Below are 15,742 nucleotides of genomic sequence, written 5' to 3'. Positions count from 1 at the left end.
TTGATGACAGTGAAGAAAAAGAGCTTGATGAGCACAAACTGAAAAGAAGGAAGGCTCGTGAAGCTCAAATTGATGAGCACAATCAGATTGTGAGAGAAGCAAATGAAAAAGAGAAAGCTAAACGGGAAGGTCAAGTTACATTGGAAATCCGAAAGCTTTTATTTCCGTTGTGGACGTTGGAGCGAGTAATGAGCGAGGTTGTAGATATTCCAAGCCAATATTTGTTAGAGCATGTTGTTTCCTTCGACTTGCAGAACACACAGGATTCGCAGCTGGATCTACCAATAACACCGAAGGCTTTCAAGTTTCATAGCTTTGTCAAGGTTGCGAATGTCCCTCTGACAGACAGCGGTGCAGACCATTTGCTCTTCTCGTTCTACTTGAAGCACGTGAAGCCACAATATGAAACATGGAGTGCGAAGAAGATAACCGCTGTGAAGGTTTCAGGTCCAATCGAAACCGATAGCTTCCCAAATGCTCACTTTAAGGATGCTAGAGGTTCTACGAGTCAGGTATGCGAATTTACACTTGCTGATCTAGCTAGCATGAACCCGTACGATTGGATAATGCTGTTCAACATGCTGCTCAAGGACAAACAGAAGTACGAACCCATTGTTACTCATCTCAAACGAATGTTAGTTTCATACATTCAAGAGATTGGTAAAATGGAGGTTGAGATAGCATCCGTCCTGCACAAGAAGCTGTCTGTGCACCCCAAGGAAGCTCCTGAAGACTTTGATAAAATAAAGTCGGGGAAGATACGAAATGATGATTGGTGCTTAGCATTTCAAATGAAAGAGCAAAGTGATGCTGATTTTCATAAAGTTTGCTTCTATCTCACTGATAAGCATCTTTTCACCACTTCGTACCTGCAGTACATCCTGGAGTTTGTGGACAAATGCAGGGGGAACAACAAAGCAGATAAGAATTGTTTCTCCGATATGATCCTGTGGTACATCCAAGTTCACAAGGCATTGCTCAGTGTCATTCTGAAACTCTTTGAAGTAAAAAAGCGAACTCCACAGTGAAGGTCTCCTGCCTCAATTGACGCAAATGGGGAGATTCTTGGGCCTTTTGTGTTGCGTTATTGTGGTTTATAGCTTAATATGTTTTGTATCCGGGTTGGGCCTGTCCACCCGTTATTTATTGTTAGGGTTTAGCTATTTAAGGTGCATGCATGCACTGTATCTAGACATCGTCTTTTGTAAACCCTACACGCCTTTACAGTAGCGATTCTTTATCAAGCTCTTCTAAGGCTGTGATTATTAATCATACGACATTTTTGATATTCATTCTGTGTTCTCGATTCTTTTACCTGTTGAATCTATTCGATCATTCAGGATTTATTCTCAATAGGTGCTAATGAATAGATGAGGAGCCGCTAGGATCACTCAGGTTGAGTATCGGTTGCTGAGGGAATTGTCAGCTCGCTGGATGTGTTGCTATTTATAGTCTAGCTTGGGCAGATGACGATCAGGAAATCGGTTTCAAAGTTGGGTATGTTCAGCTCTGCGAGGGTTTTGTTTCACTGAATTAGGTGTCAATGTGTTCTCGATCAGTGTTCATTTCATACATCATCAAAGCGGAGATTCTTCGGAAGTTTTGGGCTATATCAGTTGGATTTAAACGTATTCATAAATCTATCATCAAGTTTGACTCAAGTTTGGAAGATGTCCTTGGTTGTTGGGAGTCTAGAATTTGGGACAGTGTTGCTCAGTTTTCCAGTAGAGACATTAGATATGCGTGGAATCTAATTTTTTGCATGTCGTGCTGGCAGAGTTGGTATTTGGACGGATCTAACTAGATTTTTAGCAGCATTTCTGAATAACCTTCAAAGTTTTATTCAGATAGTTATGTATTGATGGGGTCTGTTCAGTCTCAATAAAGGTATGGGATCGTGTTCCGATCGTTCATGAGGATGTATTCTGTTAATGACTGAGGTTCGTCATTTAGTTTGAACTCTGGTACATCGCCCCTTTTAGGTAAGGTTATGGGTTCCCTAAGGGAGTGTACCGTTGTAAGTTCATTAGATATTGTCAAGAGGGGTGTATGTGGGTTGGACAAGATATCAATGGAGCACTTGGTTCGAATTATAAGCATGGTTCTTATTTGGCATATAGCCTTTGAATTGGAACAAGAGTACGACCATTTATCCTATTCTCGGGTCGTGTACGACCATGTTTTCGTTGGATTTTGTGTTGGTAGCAGCTTGTACTATGAAAGGGATGTTGATTGGGTTCTTGCAAGGCGGTGGAATGAGGTTAAGTATCTTTAGGACCCCGTGGTGCTGGTCGTGAGTTTCCATGCGAATGATGGAATGTCGACAAGATCGTTGTAATATCAAGAGCATTCCAGACATGGGCTGAGGGCCGGGAAGGGCATTCCTGACTCATGTTGTGGGCTCGGAGGCAATCCAGACCTATGCTGAGGACCTTGTAGGGGTATTCCAGACATAGGATGTGGGTCCAGTGATCATGATTCTTCATTTCCCCTGCTTGTAGTACTTTTGGTTTTGGTGCATTGTGGAAAGTCGGGAGACTCACGAACCTGCTGGTTTGAATAAAGTGAGTAGTTAAGGGTTGTTGGGACTATCAATCGTGCATCAGAAAGTCTTTTGCGGAGTGTTTGCATTATAAATCTCGTTTGTTCGTGAGCTTTTATTAGGGGTTTGGTTACCAAGGTTGGGTATCGGTTATGGAATCCCGAGTCACGAAGTTCATTGTTAATGTCTCGAGTGGTTTTCTAGGTGGGGTTACACCTGAGATGATAAAGGTTGGATGCAATGTGAAAATTATTGGATTGATCATCTTTGCTCGTAGGAGCAATGGATTGGTAATGGCGTGTCGGGGAGTCAAGGGTTTATTTAAGGTTTTGGTACATCTTATGGATTTGGAATTGGTTGAAATTCACGATCGATGTGTTTTGAGTACTTCATTCCACGTGTTTGGTGGTGTTCTTAGTTAAAGACAAGGGGCGGGTTCAACGAATGGATGAATATCAGTCCTAGAATATGGGTTCTGAGGTTTAGATCTGATGGGTTCCCGGTCTCCGGAAGCATATTGATAGAGTTGATTCGGTGATTGTAGTCTTGAGAGTCCCCGGGTCTGTGATTCTCACTAGAAGTTCGGTCTTATAGCTAGAAAGTTGTAGAATATGTTGGCGTTGTATGTGCTTATATGCAGTGGTTATATAGATGTGACTCATGTTTGGAGTCGCCTTGTTTTTTAATGGAGGTTTCAGCAACAGTAAATAGTCATGGGTTCTATTTTCTATTTGGTTCTTGTCACGATTGTGAACTTATGTGCGGGATTAGCATGACGAAGATTGGCCGAGGTGGTTTAAATTCAATCAAATCTACGGGTTTTCGTCTAGTGGTTCCGTCGTGAAGCAGAAGCGAGAGCTGATTTCGAGGACAAAATCTAATTTAAGTGGGGGAGAATTGTAACATCCTGTTTCCTGCCATTTTTGAGCCATGAACCAGAAGTCGATTGTGTAAGGTTTTGGGCCTTAAGGAGGCAAGTTTTAGCCCTTGTGGAAGAGGGTAATGATATTTAAGAGATTTTAGTTTGTGTTGTAGGTCGAAGGGTAGAAAGGAAAAATTCATAGGTCGGGTTCTTGCATGAAATATGTATTTTTCTTCGAGAATTTTTAAGTCCAAGATATTTAGATAATATTTTAGAGCTCTTCAACACCTTTCTGTGGATATAAAGAACATCGAAAACGGAGTTGGAACGAGTCGCGTACGCTGGGGGTACTCAAACGTGTATGTTGGGCGTACTAGGGCATCCCTACTACGGTGGGTGTAATTTTAGTACGTTGGGCGTATGCGATCAGTACCCAAACCCTATTTTCGTGGTTTAAGCCCGATTTAAGCTCCTTAACTTCCCCAAACCCATTCCATTCTTAGCCTCCACCTCTCTAACACCCTCTCTTGATACCCTAACCATAGATTGAGCCTTGTGAGAAAAAAGAAGGTGTTTTTAAGTGATTTGGAGAGTTCGTGCTGCACCTTGGAGAAGAAGGAACTCATTGAAGAAGTGTTGGTTGCATTGGAGCTTGTAGATCCATACTTTTTTCACATTGATCTTTTTTCTAGAGGTATAAAGTTTGAATCTTGATGATGAAATTGATAGATCTAGCTATTTTTGGGTGTTATGAGCCTTTTGTCACTTTAAGTGCATAAGTTTTAGATCTTTAAAGTTTGTGACCTTGTTATGGATAAAGTTGGAAACTTTATCAATCTAAACATCATTTTGATTCAGATCTGAAGCTTGGAGACTTGGAATTAAAGGATTAAGTTGAAAAGATGCACTTTACGGCCCCTTTAAGACTTAAAGACTAGATCTTGTTTATTGGGACCATTCTAATGGATAAAGTTGGAAACTTTATCCATTATCGAGCTATTATAAACCATAAAAATCTAATCTTGGCCCTTCTATCCCTTCCATGCAAGAGTCGTGATGTCTTATTAGGTTAAGAACTTAGGGTTTTAGACATTAAGCACTTTATAGCCATGCAAAGTCATAAAGTTGGAAAATTTATGACTTAGGGCATCATTTTGGGCTTGGATCTGAGTTTTGGACGTAAGGGCTTAATGGAATAAGCTTTTAATGGAGTTTTGGGATTGGGCTGCGTATGGTAGGCGTACCTGGAGGTACACTGCGCGTACGCGGTCAGCGCCCCGCTTTTTGGTCAACATCAGAGTACATTGGTCGTACTCTCTTGGTACGCAGGGCGTACTCTGCTGGGTAGGGATAATGACTTTTAGGACCTTGACTATTGACTTTGACTTTGACCAGGGTTGACCAAGTTTGACTAGAGGTATTTTGGGTATTTTGGATTGTGTTTGTGAATTGGTCATTTGGATGGATATGTGACTGCTAGAGGTGAGATTCGGAGCGGGACCTTATCAACTATCGTTCAGACTGAGAGGTTAGTTGTCCTTACTATACTTTCGGATCGAAGGCACCAAGGTCGGCCCATTGGATTGACATCCTGCTATACATTGATATGCTGAGTATGGGATAGATCCGTATGAATATATGCTAGTTGCTGATATTCGTAGACCGGTAGATCTGTTGGACTACCTGTGATTTCTGTCTGCATGATTATTTGTCTGTTGAATATGTTTGTTATACTAGTTATATGTTGACATATTGCGTTAGGTTGAGGTTGTATTACATTGTGTTGTAGCCAATAATCCCGAGAGCATTCCATATATGAGTTGAGGGCTGGTCGACATGCCATACTCATACTGAGGGCTCGAGAGTATTCCAGAGACGAGTCGAGGGCTGATTGGTATGTCAGACTCGTACTGAGGGTTTGAGGGTTCCAGTCCGATGATTGAGTGGACCTGTTATATATTGGCATTCCAGTCCGATGACTGATTGGGCTAGGAGTAAGCCAGACATACGTTGTGGGCCCTGAGGTCAAGCCAGACTTATGTTGTTGGCTCAGGACCATGCCAAATATGAGGTGTGGGCCCGATAGGCAAGCCAGACTCATACTGTGGGCTCAGGGGTAATCCAGTTTCTTAGTTGTGGATCCATCACATGGTGTTATTTGTTATGTTTATGTGGTGGTACTTTGGGGGAAACTCACTAAGCTTTATGGTTACAATTTTAGTTTATGGTTTCGGGTACTTTAGAGGACTATGGCAAGGCGAATGTGTGACCGTACACATCCTGATTTTTATGTTGTTGATCTTGGGAAACTCTGATTTTAAATAATGTTTTGGAAACAATGGTTTTGTAAACACTTTATTAGTAAATGAGTTGTTTTGAAAAGTTTTAATTGGTTGTGATTTTTTAAATATTACAAAAAAATGAAAATTGTATTCTTAAAATTGAGACGTTACATGTTCTAATTACATGGGACATGATCTGGGAGAAATTTTGTGAAGAATAAAATATATCTTTCGCAATATTGACATTGGTAGTTTTAAATTTGTGTTATTGTGTTAAGTTCATTTTGTATGTATTTTTTGAGATAATAAATAAAATAGTTATAAAATATATCATAAAAATATGATCTTATTTATTTATAAACAACTTTTGAAGCATTTTTTTTAAATATACAAATTTATAAAATGGATTTTTAAAAGTTAAATTTCAAATAAACTTACAAAAAATTATATTATTTAACATATAATTGGTCCAAAATTCTTCTAAAGACAAGGTTGAAGTGGAGTATTAAGTATAGAAACTTGTGATCAAAAAATATAATCTCTTCAATTCGGGTCCACCCAAGTTGACAAAAACAATTGTTATTCCAATCAACAAAGAAAAGCATATTCAATCTTTATTTACTTCAAAAACGACAACCTCTAGGGTTTTTGAAGGATTCATAGACAATGAAAAAAGGAATGAAAGGGGAGTCTATTACGGTTTCCAACTTACACCATCTTCAACCGCATTCTATTACTACACTCAATTTTTAGGTTGTAAATTTATATTTATATGATTCATCTCTTACCTATTTTAATTTACACTAATTTAAACACCAAAAAGTTTATGGGCCTTTGTTTTATGGAGAGAGAGAGAGAGAAAGAGAGAGAGAGAGAGAGAGATCTTTATTTATTTTTCTTTATAAAAAGTTAAAAGAATACATACTATAGTTGTTATATGATCGAGTATGAAAACAGAAATCAGAGTTATGAACGAATTAAGAACACGGAGTGTAAATATGATCAGGTTGGCTCGATTATGTTTTTTAAGAATATAGAGAAAAATAGAGAATGCAAGTCGAAGACTCAAAAAGACTCCTCTAACTCTAGTATCTCTTCCCTATTTATAGGGAATACAAAAGCATACAAAAAATACATAGAGGACTAAACACTATAATTTTGAAACGAACAATGCCCCTATGCAAAAGATACAAACAAGTCTTCGACACTAAGACTGACTCGGAAAGACTTCGACACCTCACAACAATTTAGACCCTTATATTCTCCCCCTTTGTGACCAGTGTCGAATCTAAGCCATCAACATCTGGACTACTTGATGTATTACTCTCCTTATCACCTTCCGAATTTCTGCTTTATCACCTTCGTTTTTTTCTTGCAGTTGTTCATTCGAACAAGCAAATTCGTATACTGAGAACTTGTATACTTTTCCACATCACAAACTTGGAAAAGATACTTGGTATTTCTTCCTTGATTGTTTTTCCCCATAAACACCACTCCCAAAGGCATTGATTGTTTCACCATCTTCATAGTTTTTCAAGTTTACTATTCCTTTTAACATTGATAAAGGCACTGAAACCTGGTTTCCCACTACTAAAGCTAATTCAAAATCAGTCAGTGCAAGACTGTTAAAGTAGTTGTCAATGAATAGCTTTATGTGTGCAGGTCCAATTAGGAAGTCTTCTTTGTTTGTTATTTGGAGCTTCGAAATATATACTCCCTTCAAAATCCTTACCACACAAAGAAGATCATGAAAATTCATCAGTGGGAAGTCTGCAATCAAAAAGTTGAACGCGACATTGTTTGCTCTGACTGCATGAAACCAAATTTTTTGCAACAATCCTTCGAATAAAACATCCTAAGAAATGTTGAGAACTCTGACTATCTTCACCAGTGACCAAACTTACTCTTCTTTCTTTCCAAGAACAGCATGGAATCGAAGCTTTAACCTCAAGAATTCTTCTTTATCTTCAAATTTGTCAACAATCTGATATTGACTAGATTTGAACGTCATAACTTTAATGGGGAACTCTAACTTATTGAAGTTAGAGTTTTCAGTAGAATAACTCTTCTTTGGAATCTTTTGAAACTCATGCATCTCCCCATATAACACAGTGGCTTCAATGGTTTCATAGTTGTAATGCTTCGTAGGGTCACCTTTCTCAAGACCTGGTGGGCCATTTTGCCTTAGACAAAGAATGCTTTGAATTTGTCTTTGCCTTTCCATCTCTTTTTCCAAGGTAGCCTTCTTCTCTTCAACAGATGGTTATGTTACGACACCTTTCCCTTTCCATTTCATTTCTTCTGATGAAGGAGGTGGTTTAGACGAACTTGATCCTCCAACACCAGAACCAATCACAACTCCTTTAGTTGATGGCTTGTTGTTGTTGTAGTTGATGAAATTGGAACTGTGGTCTTAGGTCACGAAGAAGGTGTTTGGGTTGATATAACCTTTCCTAGAACATTTGCATCACCTCCATCTTTCGAAGAAGCACTTCCTCCCAATCCTGCCTTCGAACCCATGCCAACACTTACTCCTTCTCCCCCTTGTACCCCTGTGTGAACAGCCGGGGCATCAGTTGGCATTAAATTGATGAACTTTTCCAACATAACCATTTCTTCTTTGATGATAGATTCCAAGTACACAAAATTTTGAGACAAGGATTCTTGAGTGATTGACGATGGTGATGAAGCCCCAAGCTTCGAAACCAATTCCTTCAGATTTCCCAACGATTCTTCAATTTTTCTAAAACTTTGAACATCAACCTCAACCTTCGTATCAATCTTAGGAAGTAAAGAATTATACCACTTCACCACATTCGTTACAGCATCAACAATTATATCCACCTTGTTGTGAATAGATGAATAATTGTGATCAAGAGCTACAACCTTCTTTACCATATCAACTCTGAGTTCATCAATCTTCAAGTTGACATCCTCACGAACCTTCTAACATCTTGAACAAAGAAAATGTGCCTTTCTTTTGCAACTGCTTTTAATTCCTTAAGCGCATGATTGAAGGACGAAGACTTAGCCTTTACACGGGACTCATTGTTCCTGTCCAGTTGATCCATTTCATTTCTCAATCGAAGCTCTTGTGCCTTAAGCATCACATCTACTTCGATCCCAGAGACAAAATTACGACTCCTAGAATTAGCTTGAAATTGTAATATGGAATGGAGCTTCCTGTTGATAATTTTGAATTGCTTACCAGACATAAGCATATGATCTGGTATATTCTCTTCTTGTGGATCAAACTGAATATCAACAAAAGCAACCATTTCTTCATCTCCTTCAGTGGTATCATCTTGTGGAACAGATTTAGGCCCTTCCGTGGATTGAGAAAGAAATAACGAAGTAATAGGTTGCTCCAAAACGGTTGCAAAAGTTGGTGAGGTAGTGGATTGAGGTAAAGTTGTAGAAATAGGAGTATGAAAGGGTGGCAAAGAAGTAGTAGTATCAATGAAAGATGTGTCGAAAGTAGATGAAGTAAGAATGGTAGAAGTACGTTGGGCTTTGTTATTCAACACCCCATCACCCTTGTGGACATTTGCATCCATATCAGATATGTTTGCAGTGTTGCTTGAAGTTCGAACCTCCTCAGAAACTGATTCGGCATTTGAAACTCCAGGTGGTGTGACTTTAGTCTGCTCAGGGGTGGATACTTGCAAAGGATCACCTTGATTGATGGTTGTGTCCACATGACATGCTTCCACATTGCCACCAAGACTCCTAGTCTCCTCGGAAATCAACTTGAGTGGAGAGCCCCTCGGAGGTGATTGAAAGCCCAAATTATCATCCTGTCTTGGAGATGGAGATTTATTAAAATCAGACTCAGGAAGTACCTCATCCATTGGATCAATAAACTTCTTCTTCTTCTTCTTCTGAATCTTATTCACCATGTCCTGAGCTCTTTGCTTCTTAGAGGCTGGAGAAACAGGAGCTGGAATCTCAAGGAATGCAACACCCTTACGAATGATTTGAGGCTTACAAATCCTCTTTGAGCTGGAATCAGGCTGCTCCGGTGAACGACGAGGTATATGAGCCATTTTCTTTAGTCATTTGAGAACACCCGACTTCGAAGGCATAACCTCCTTTGCAGATTGAGAAGTTTTCTCATGAACAAGCTTAACAACTTCCTGTTGAATAGGAACCGAATCAGGTTTCAAAACACCAACATTTTTAGCCTTCCTTGGGATGGACTCAGTAATAGGCATCGATGGACTAGCCTGAGTACCCTTCTTCGAAGATTTACCCTTTTCACATTAACACCTTTTGCCAATCAAAGGATTGATTGTTTGAAGATAAGCAATAAGAACTGGATTAGCAGGATCAAATTTGCAAAGCATTACATCAGGTATCCTTGCAACAGTAGGAAAAATTTCAGAATCATCCTCCACACGCTTTGGATGCTAGTAAATACCAAACTCAGCCTTAGGATCATCAACGGGAACCATGATCCCTTCTTTTTCATAAACATACTGCAGTATCAAACTCCAATAACGAGCACACGAAACACCAGTAGCAACACTTGTCTTGGCAATACTATTCGAAAACTCTTGCCACAACTGAGTTGCATAATCTACCTTCAAATCATAGTACAAACCAACGCCCATAACATAAATCTCTTGTTTCGCCTTATCCAATCCAACAGTTCTTCCAGTGAGACATCAAAGAAATATCCCAAATAAAAAATTCCATACACAAGGAAGAGATGATTTCTTAAAGTCACTTATCTTGGTAAGCAGTGGTTGATAACCCATTTCATTGAACATATGAACCACATGTTCATTCGTAACCTCATAAAAAGGTGCTTCGTTAGGTATGTTCAAAATATGAGCAAACTTCCGCTTTGTTAACTTGTACTTCTTCTCATTTGTCAACTGAAATGTAATCACTTTGGTCGTCTTCTTGAAAACAGCCGTGGAACCAGCAAGTGACAACCATGCCATTGGAACAGAAAAAGAAGCCGACATTGCAGTAGATAAAACTGAGTGATTCAAAATGACAATAAGCATGTTCAGTTCTTCAGGATATTGATCAACAACAGGTTGAAATCTGTAATTGGTACCATGAATCTTCATGAAAGGTTGAGAAGTGACATCTTCTGTTGTTTGAGATGGATCAACATGAACATTGGTAGCCGCCATTGTTAGGGTTTGAGAGGTTTTGCGAGAACAAAACGTATAGGGAAAAAGAAATTTAGGGAAATCTTGATCGCGTAAAATTGGAAAGAGATGACCCAAAACCCTTTTATACATCAACCCCAAGTTTGAATTTTTAGCGGTTAAGCATTAAATGCACACCACGTGTCATCTTGAAAACCGGACCAGTAGCCGTAAAAGTAGCCACGTCTGAAAAGTGATGATCACTTTTTCCTTGAAAACCGCAAGATAACCAGAACGTCACATCAATCAGTCTGTTCTCTTGTCCCAATAGGATAAGAACCATCATGAACCCTTCGGCATGGAGGCAAGGTTCTTTCGCTTTTGGGTTGAGAAGCAAAGTCATACGTCAGACCTTTCGAAATCATCAGCTTGAGTTGGTATTACTCAGAACCTCAGGGATTTTGGTGTGTGCTTATGTGTGCCGAAAATTGGGATGGGATCAAGAAGAAAAATAATATAGATCTGTAATGTCAATTAAAAATCGACATAAATGTAGGAAGATCTCGGGCAAAGATCACTTCGTTCTACATCAAAATAGATGTCGAACAACTTGTGTGTTTTCCCGTGAATGACAATTGAATACTCATAGAGGAGTATCGAAGGGAATCTTTTGAAAGGATTTGTAGGTAGGCATGAATTTTGTTACATATCACAACTCAAAATAAGTGTGATAAAATGTAAACAAAATTACTTGTTTGACCAGTGTAGTCAGTGACAAGTATGCTTTGGAAATATATATATGAAGTAATGAGGTATCGAACTGATATTCAGACGGAAATCATATTCCAAAAAAAAATATAGTCCTCGATATTGTTGGGTAAAAATGTCGCGAGTTTCGAACATTTTAGCAAGACTACGCAAAATGAAAGAATATGATTTTGAATATCAAAGTGAGGTACAGAAACAAATGTTTCGTTACATTCTTGAACAAAAGTTGACCATCAATTCCTTAAATGTTTCGAAATAGTTGGTTTCACCTTCATCACGGTCTCATGAATTTGGATCATAAACACAGACTTTGTAAATTCCTAAATCGTGGTTGGTTCGAACCAGAGATCTCTTGGGCAAATGTCATTGTGTGTAATCGTGTAAAAACTTTATGGTTAAAAAGATGGGTTTGAGAAACAAAATGTACCTCTGCTATGATTGGACCAAACAGAAAACTCTTAACCCAATTAAAAAGAGTAAGGTAGCTGAGTGACTAATGTGAATACAACCTAATTGGGAAGGACTCCTCGTAATGAGAAATCCATTAAGGCTTCGAAAAACATTGAGTCGTGGAGGCTTGGGACAACATGCTGCAACATGCTTATAAGGACTCCTAACTAGGATAAAATTTCGAATTTATACCTTCCCTAAATCTGCATTGCAAGTGCCACCAAGAGACTTCGAAAACATGCTACACAAAAACAGGTTAATAAACAAAAAAAAAAGAAAATATTTTTGGGTTTTTCATTTTTGAATAAAAACAACAAAAATAAGAAAATATTTTTGATATTTGAATGAAAATAAAAAAAATAAGAAAATCTTTTTTGATATTTTTTATTTTTGAATGAAAATGACAAAAAAAATAAGAAAATCTGTTTGAAAATTTTGATTTTTGAATGAAAATGATAAAAAATAAAAAATAAAAAATAAGAATTTTTCTTTGAAATTTTTGATTTTTGGATGAAAATGCTAAGAAAAAGAAAGAAAAATGTACAAGACATGCAAAGTGTTAAACGTCTTATACAAGGAATGAAGGTATCTACACAACATTTGGTGTAGAGTCGTTAAGCGTATGCTGAATCGTTCAGGGGAATTTCGAAAGCAAAGCATGTGGAACACAGAATGGTGAACAGTAACCTCTGAATGGAGCAGCGAGATTTCGACATCACGTGATTTTATAACGAATTCAGACAAGGAATCGCAATCGCATCGAGCATGCCTAAGCCAAACAAAATCCTTCGAAAAGTTTTCTCATCCAAAGGTTTGGTGAATATATCAACAAGTTGATTTGTGGTCTTTACAAAGTGAACTTCAATGTTACCATCTTCAACATGATCTTTGATAAAGTGATAGCGAAGTGCAATGTGTTTAGTTTTTGAATGTTGCACATAGTTATGACAGACACGAATAGCACTTTGTGAGTCACAATACAACGTAATTTCCTTCATGTTGATTGCATAATCACGCAGTTGACTTTGAATCCATATGACTTGAGAAGTGCAAGCTGCAGCAGCAAAGTATTCTACTTCTGCTGTGGAAATCGAAACATATGTTTGTTTCTTTGATTGCTAGCTTACAAGCTTCCCATCTAAAAGTTGACATCCGCCACTTGTGCTTTTACGATCAAGTTGACAACCACCCAAGTCTGCATCTGAAAATGCTTGAATGAAAAACCCTATGTTTGAAGGACCACAATCCTAACGAAATTGTGCCTTTTAGATAGCGAAAGATGTTCTTGACAGTTGTTAGATGAGGTTCCCGTGGATTGGATTGGTACCTAGCACAATTGAAAACAGCAAACATTAAATCAGGTCGACTAGCTGTTAGGTAAAGTAACGAACCAATCATGCTCCTGTATAATGTGAGATCAACAGCTGGTTTATCTAATGAAGGACCAAGTCTTGTTCCAACTGACATCGGTACCTGCAACTTTGAGCTATTCGTCATGCCAAACTTTTCAAGCATATTTCGAGAGTACTTCACTTGATTGATAAAAATACCTTCTCTGCTTTGACTAATGTTTAATCCCCGAAAATTATTGATCTTCCCCATCATGCTCATCTCAAATTTACTCTTCATCATATTTTCAAACTCATTTGACAAGTTAGGATCAGTAGTGCCAAAAATAATATCATCAACATAAATTTGAACAAGCATGAGATGATTCCCAATTTTCTTTCAAAAGAGAGTGGGATCAACCGATCCTTACTTAAATTTCGATGATTTTAAGAAATTAGTGAGAGTGGCATACTAGGCGCTTGGTGCTTGTTTAAGTTCATACACAGCCTTATCTAAAACGAAACAATGATCAGGATATTGGGAATTTACAAAACCTGGTGGTTGCTCGACATACACCGTTTCTTCTAGCACTCGATTAACAAAAAGCACACTTCACATCCATTTGATATACATCGAAATCCTTGTGTGCTGCATAGGCTAAAAAGATTCGAACAACCTCGAGTCTTGAGACAGGGACAAAGGTTTCTTCATAATCAATACCTTCTTGTTGCGAATATCCTTTTACTACTAGCCTAGCCTTATTTCAAACTATGTTCCCTTCTTTATCAGTTTTATTTTTGAAAATCCATTTTAAACCTATAACTGATACATCTTTAGGTTTCGGAACAAGTATGCAAACCTTTTTTCGTTCAAATTCAGCCAATTCAGATTGCATGGAAACAATCCAATCTGGATCATCCATAGCAGCCTTTACTGAGTTTGGTTCAATTTTCGAAATAAACACATTGGACATACAAAACTCTTGATTAGCATTTAGTACCTCATTATTCACACGCAACTGAGCTCTCATTAAACTCCAGCTTGAGGATCACCAAGAATTTGTTCTTGTGGATGCCTTTGTGTCTATTTATCCATTGGTGGACAAGCAGGATCAAAGTCCAATGGTGCATCTTCGAACATTTCTTCAGTTTCCGATCCTTCCCCTGCATTTCACATATTATCAGTCATGTCATGAAAAATATCAGTTTGAACATTCGAAAGTATTTGATAAAGATCCATTATGCCCCCCCCCTCAATAATTGGATCATTAGTATTATGATCCCCCTCAACATTGACATTCACATGTTGTGGCTCCCCTTCGAAAGTATGCTCTCCCTCAACACTACTAGTTGAACTAAATTGCTCCCCCTCCACTTGATCATTGGGTATATTTAGCAGACTTTCGTTGTTTAATGGAGAATTCGTTGATGAATTTAAATCAGTTGCATCCTGAGTAAGTATCGAATCATCAGAATACTTCGATTCTTCAGGAATCTGATTATCATCCGCATGGCGTTCTGCATTGATTGCCCTATCATAAATACCAAAAGTTAAATCATAATAAAAATCTAAATAATTCAAACTTTGAGATTCATCATTTGATTCATTAACGATTTGTTTTTGTTCAAAGAATTTTTCGACTCTTTTAACATAATAATCATCTAATGTAAGATTAAATGTTTCTTCGATTTTCCTGGTTCGTTTGCATAACAACCTGTATGCAACCGAATTATGAGAATATCCTAGGAATATCCCTTCATCAGGTTTTGACTAAAATTACGAAAGGTTATCCTTGAGATTCATAATGAAGCATCTGCAACCAAAAACATGGAAAAATTTAACATTTGGTTTCCTATTGTTAATGATTTCATAAGGTGTTATGTTAAAAAAGAAGATGAATGAAAGATCGATTTTGAGTAAAACAAGCTATCGAAACTGCTTCAGCCCAAAGATACTGTGGAAGATTCGCATATGTAAGCATTGTTCTTGTTGCTTCACAGAGAGACCGGTTCCTCCTTTCGACAACACCATTTTGTTGAGGTGTGTAAGGAGAGGAAAAATTATGCGAAATTCCTTTGTCAGTTAAGAACGAATCAAGAACTTTGTTCTTGAACTCCGAGCCATTACCACTCCTGATCTTACGAACCTTTTTTTTCCAACTCACTTATATGTGCTTTATAAAGTCAATCATTGCTTGGGCTGTTTCAGACTCCAGTCGTAGAAAATACACCCAAGTAAACCTGGAAAATCATCAACAATGACCAATATGTACCTTTTCTTGTTAATAGTCTCAAAAGTCGAAGGGCCACATAGATCAATGTGAAGAATCTCCAAAGGTTCAATGATCTTCGAATCTATGACAATTGGGTGGCCTTGTCTATGTTGCTTCACTTGTTTGCAAGCT

The sequence above is a fragment of the Lactuca virosa genome, chromosome 2, assembly GCF_052849685.1.
Source record: "Lactuca virosa cultivar CGN04683 chromosome 2, Lactuca_virosa_CGN04683_v6, whole genome shotgun sequence".
In the NCBI taxonomy this organism is placed as follows: domain Eukaryota; kingdom Viridiplantae; phylum Streptophyta; class Magnoliopsida; order Asterales; family Asteraceae; genus Lactuca; species Lactuca virosa.
This window is presented reverse-complemented; position numbering follows the sequence as displayed.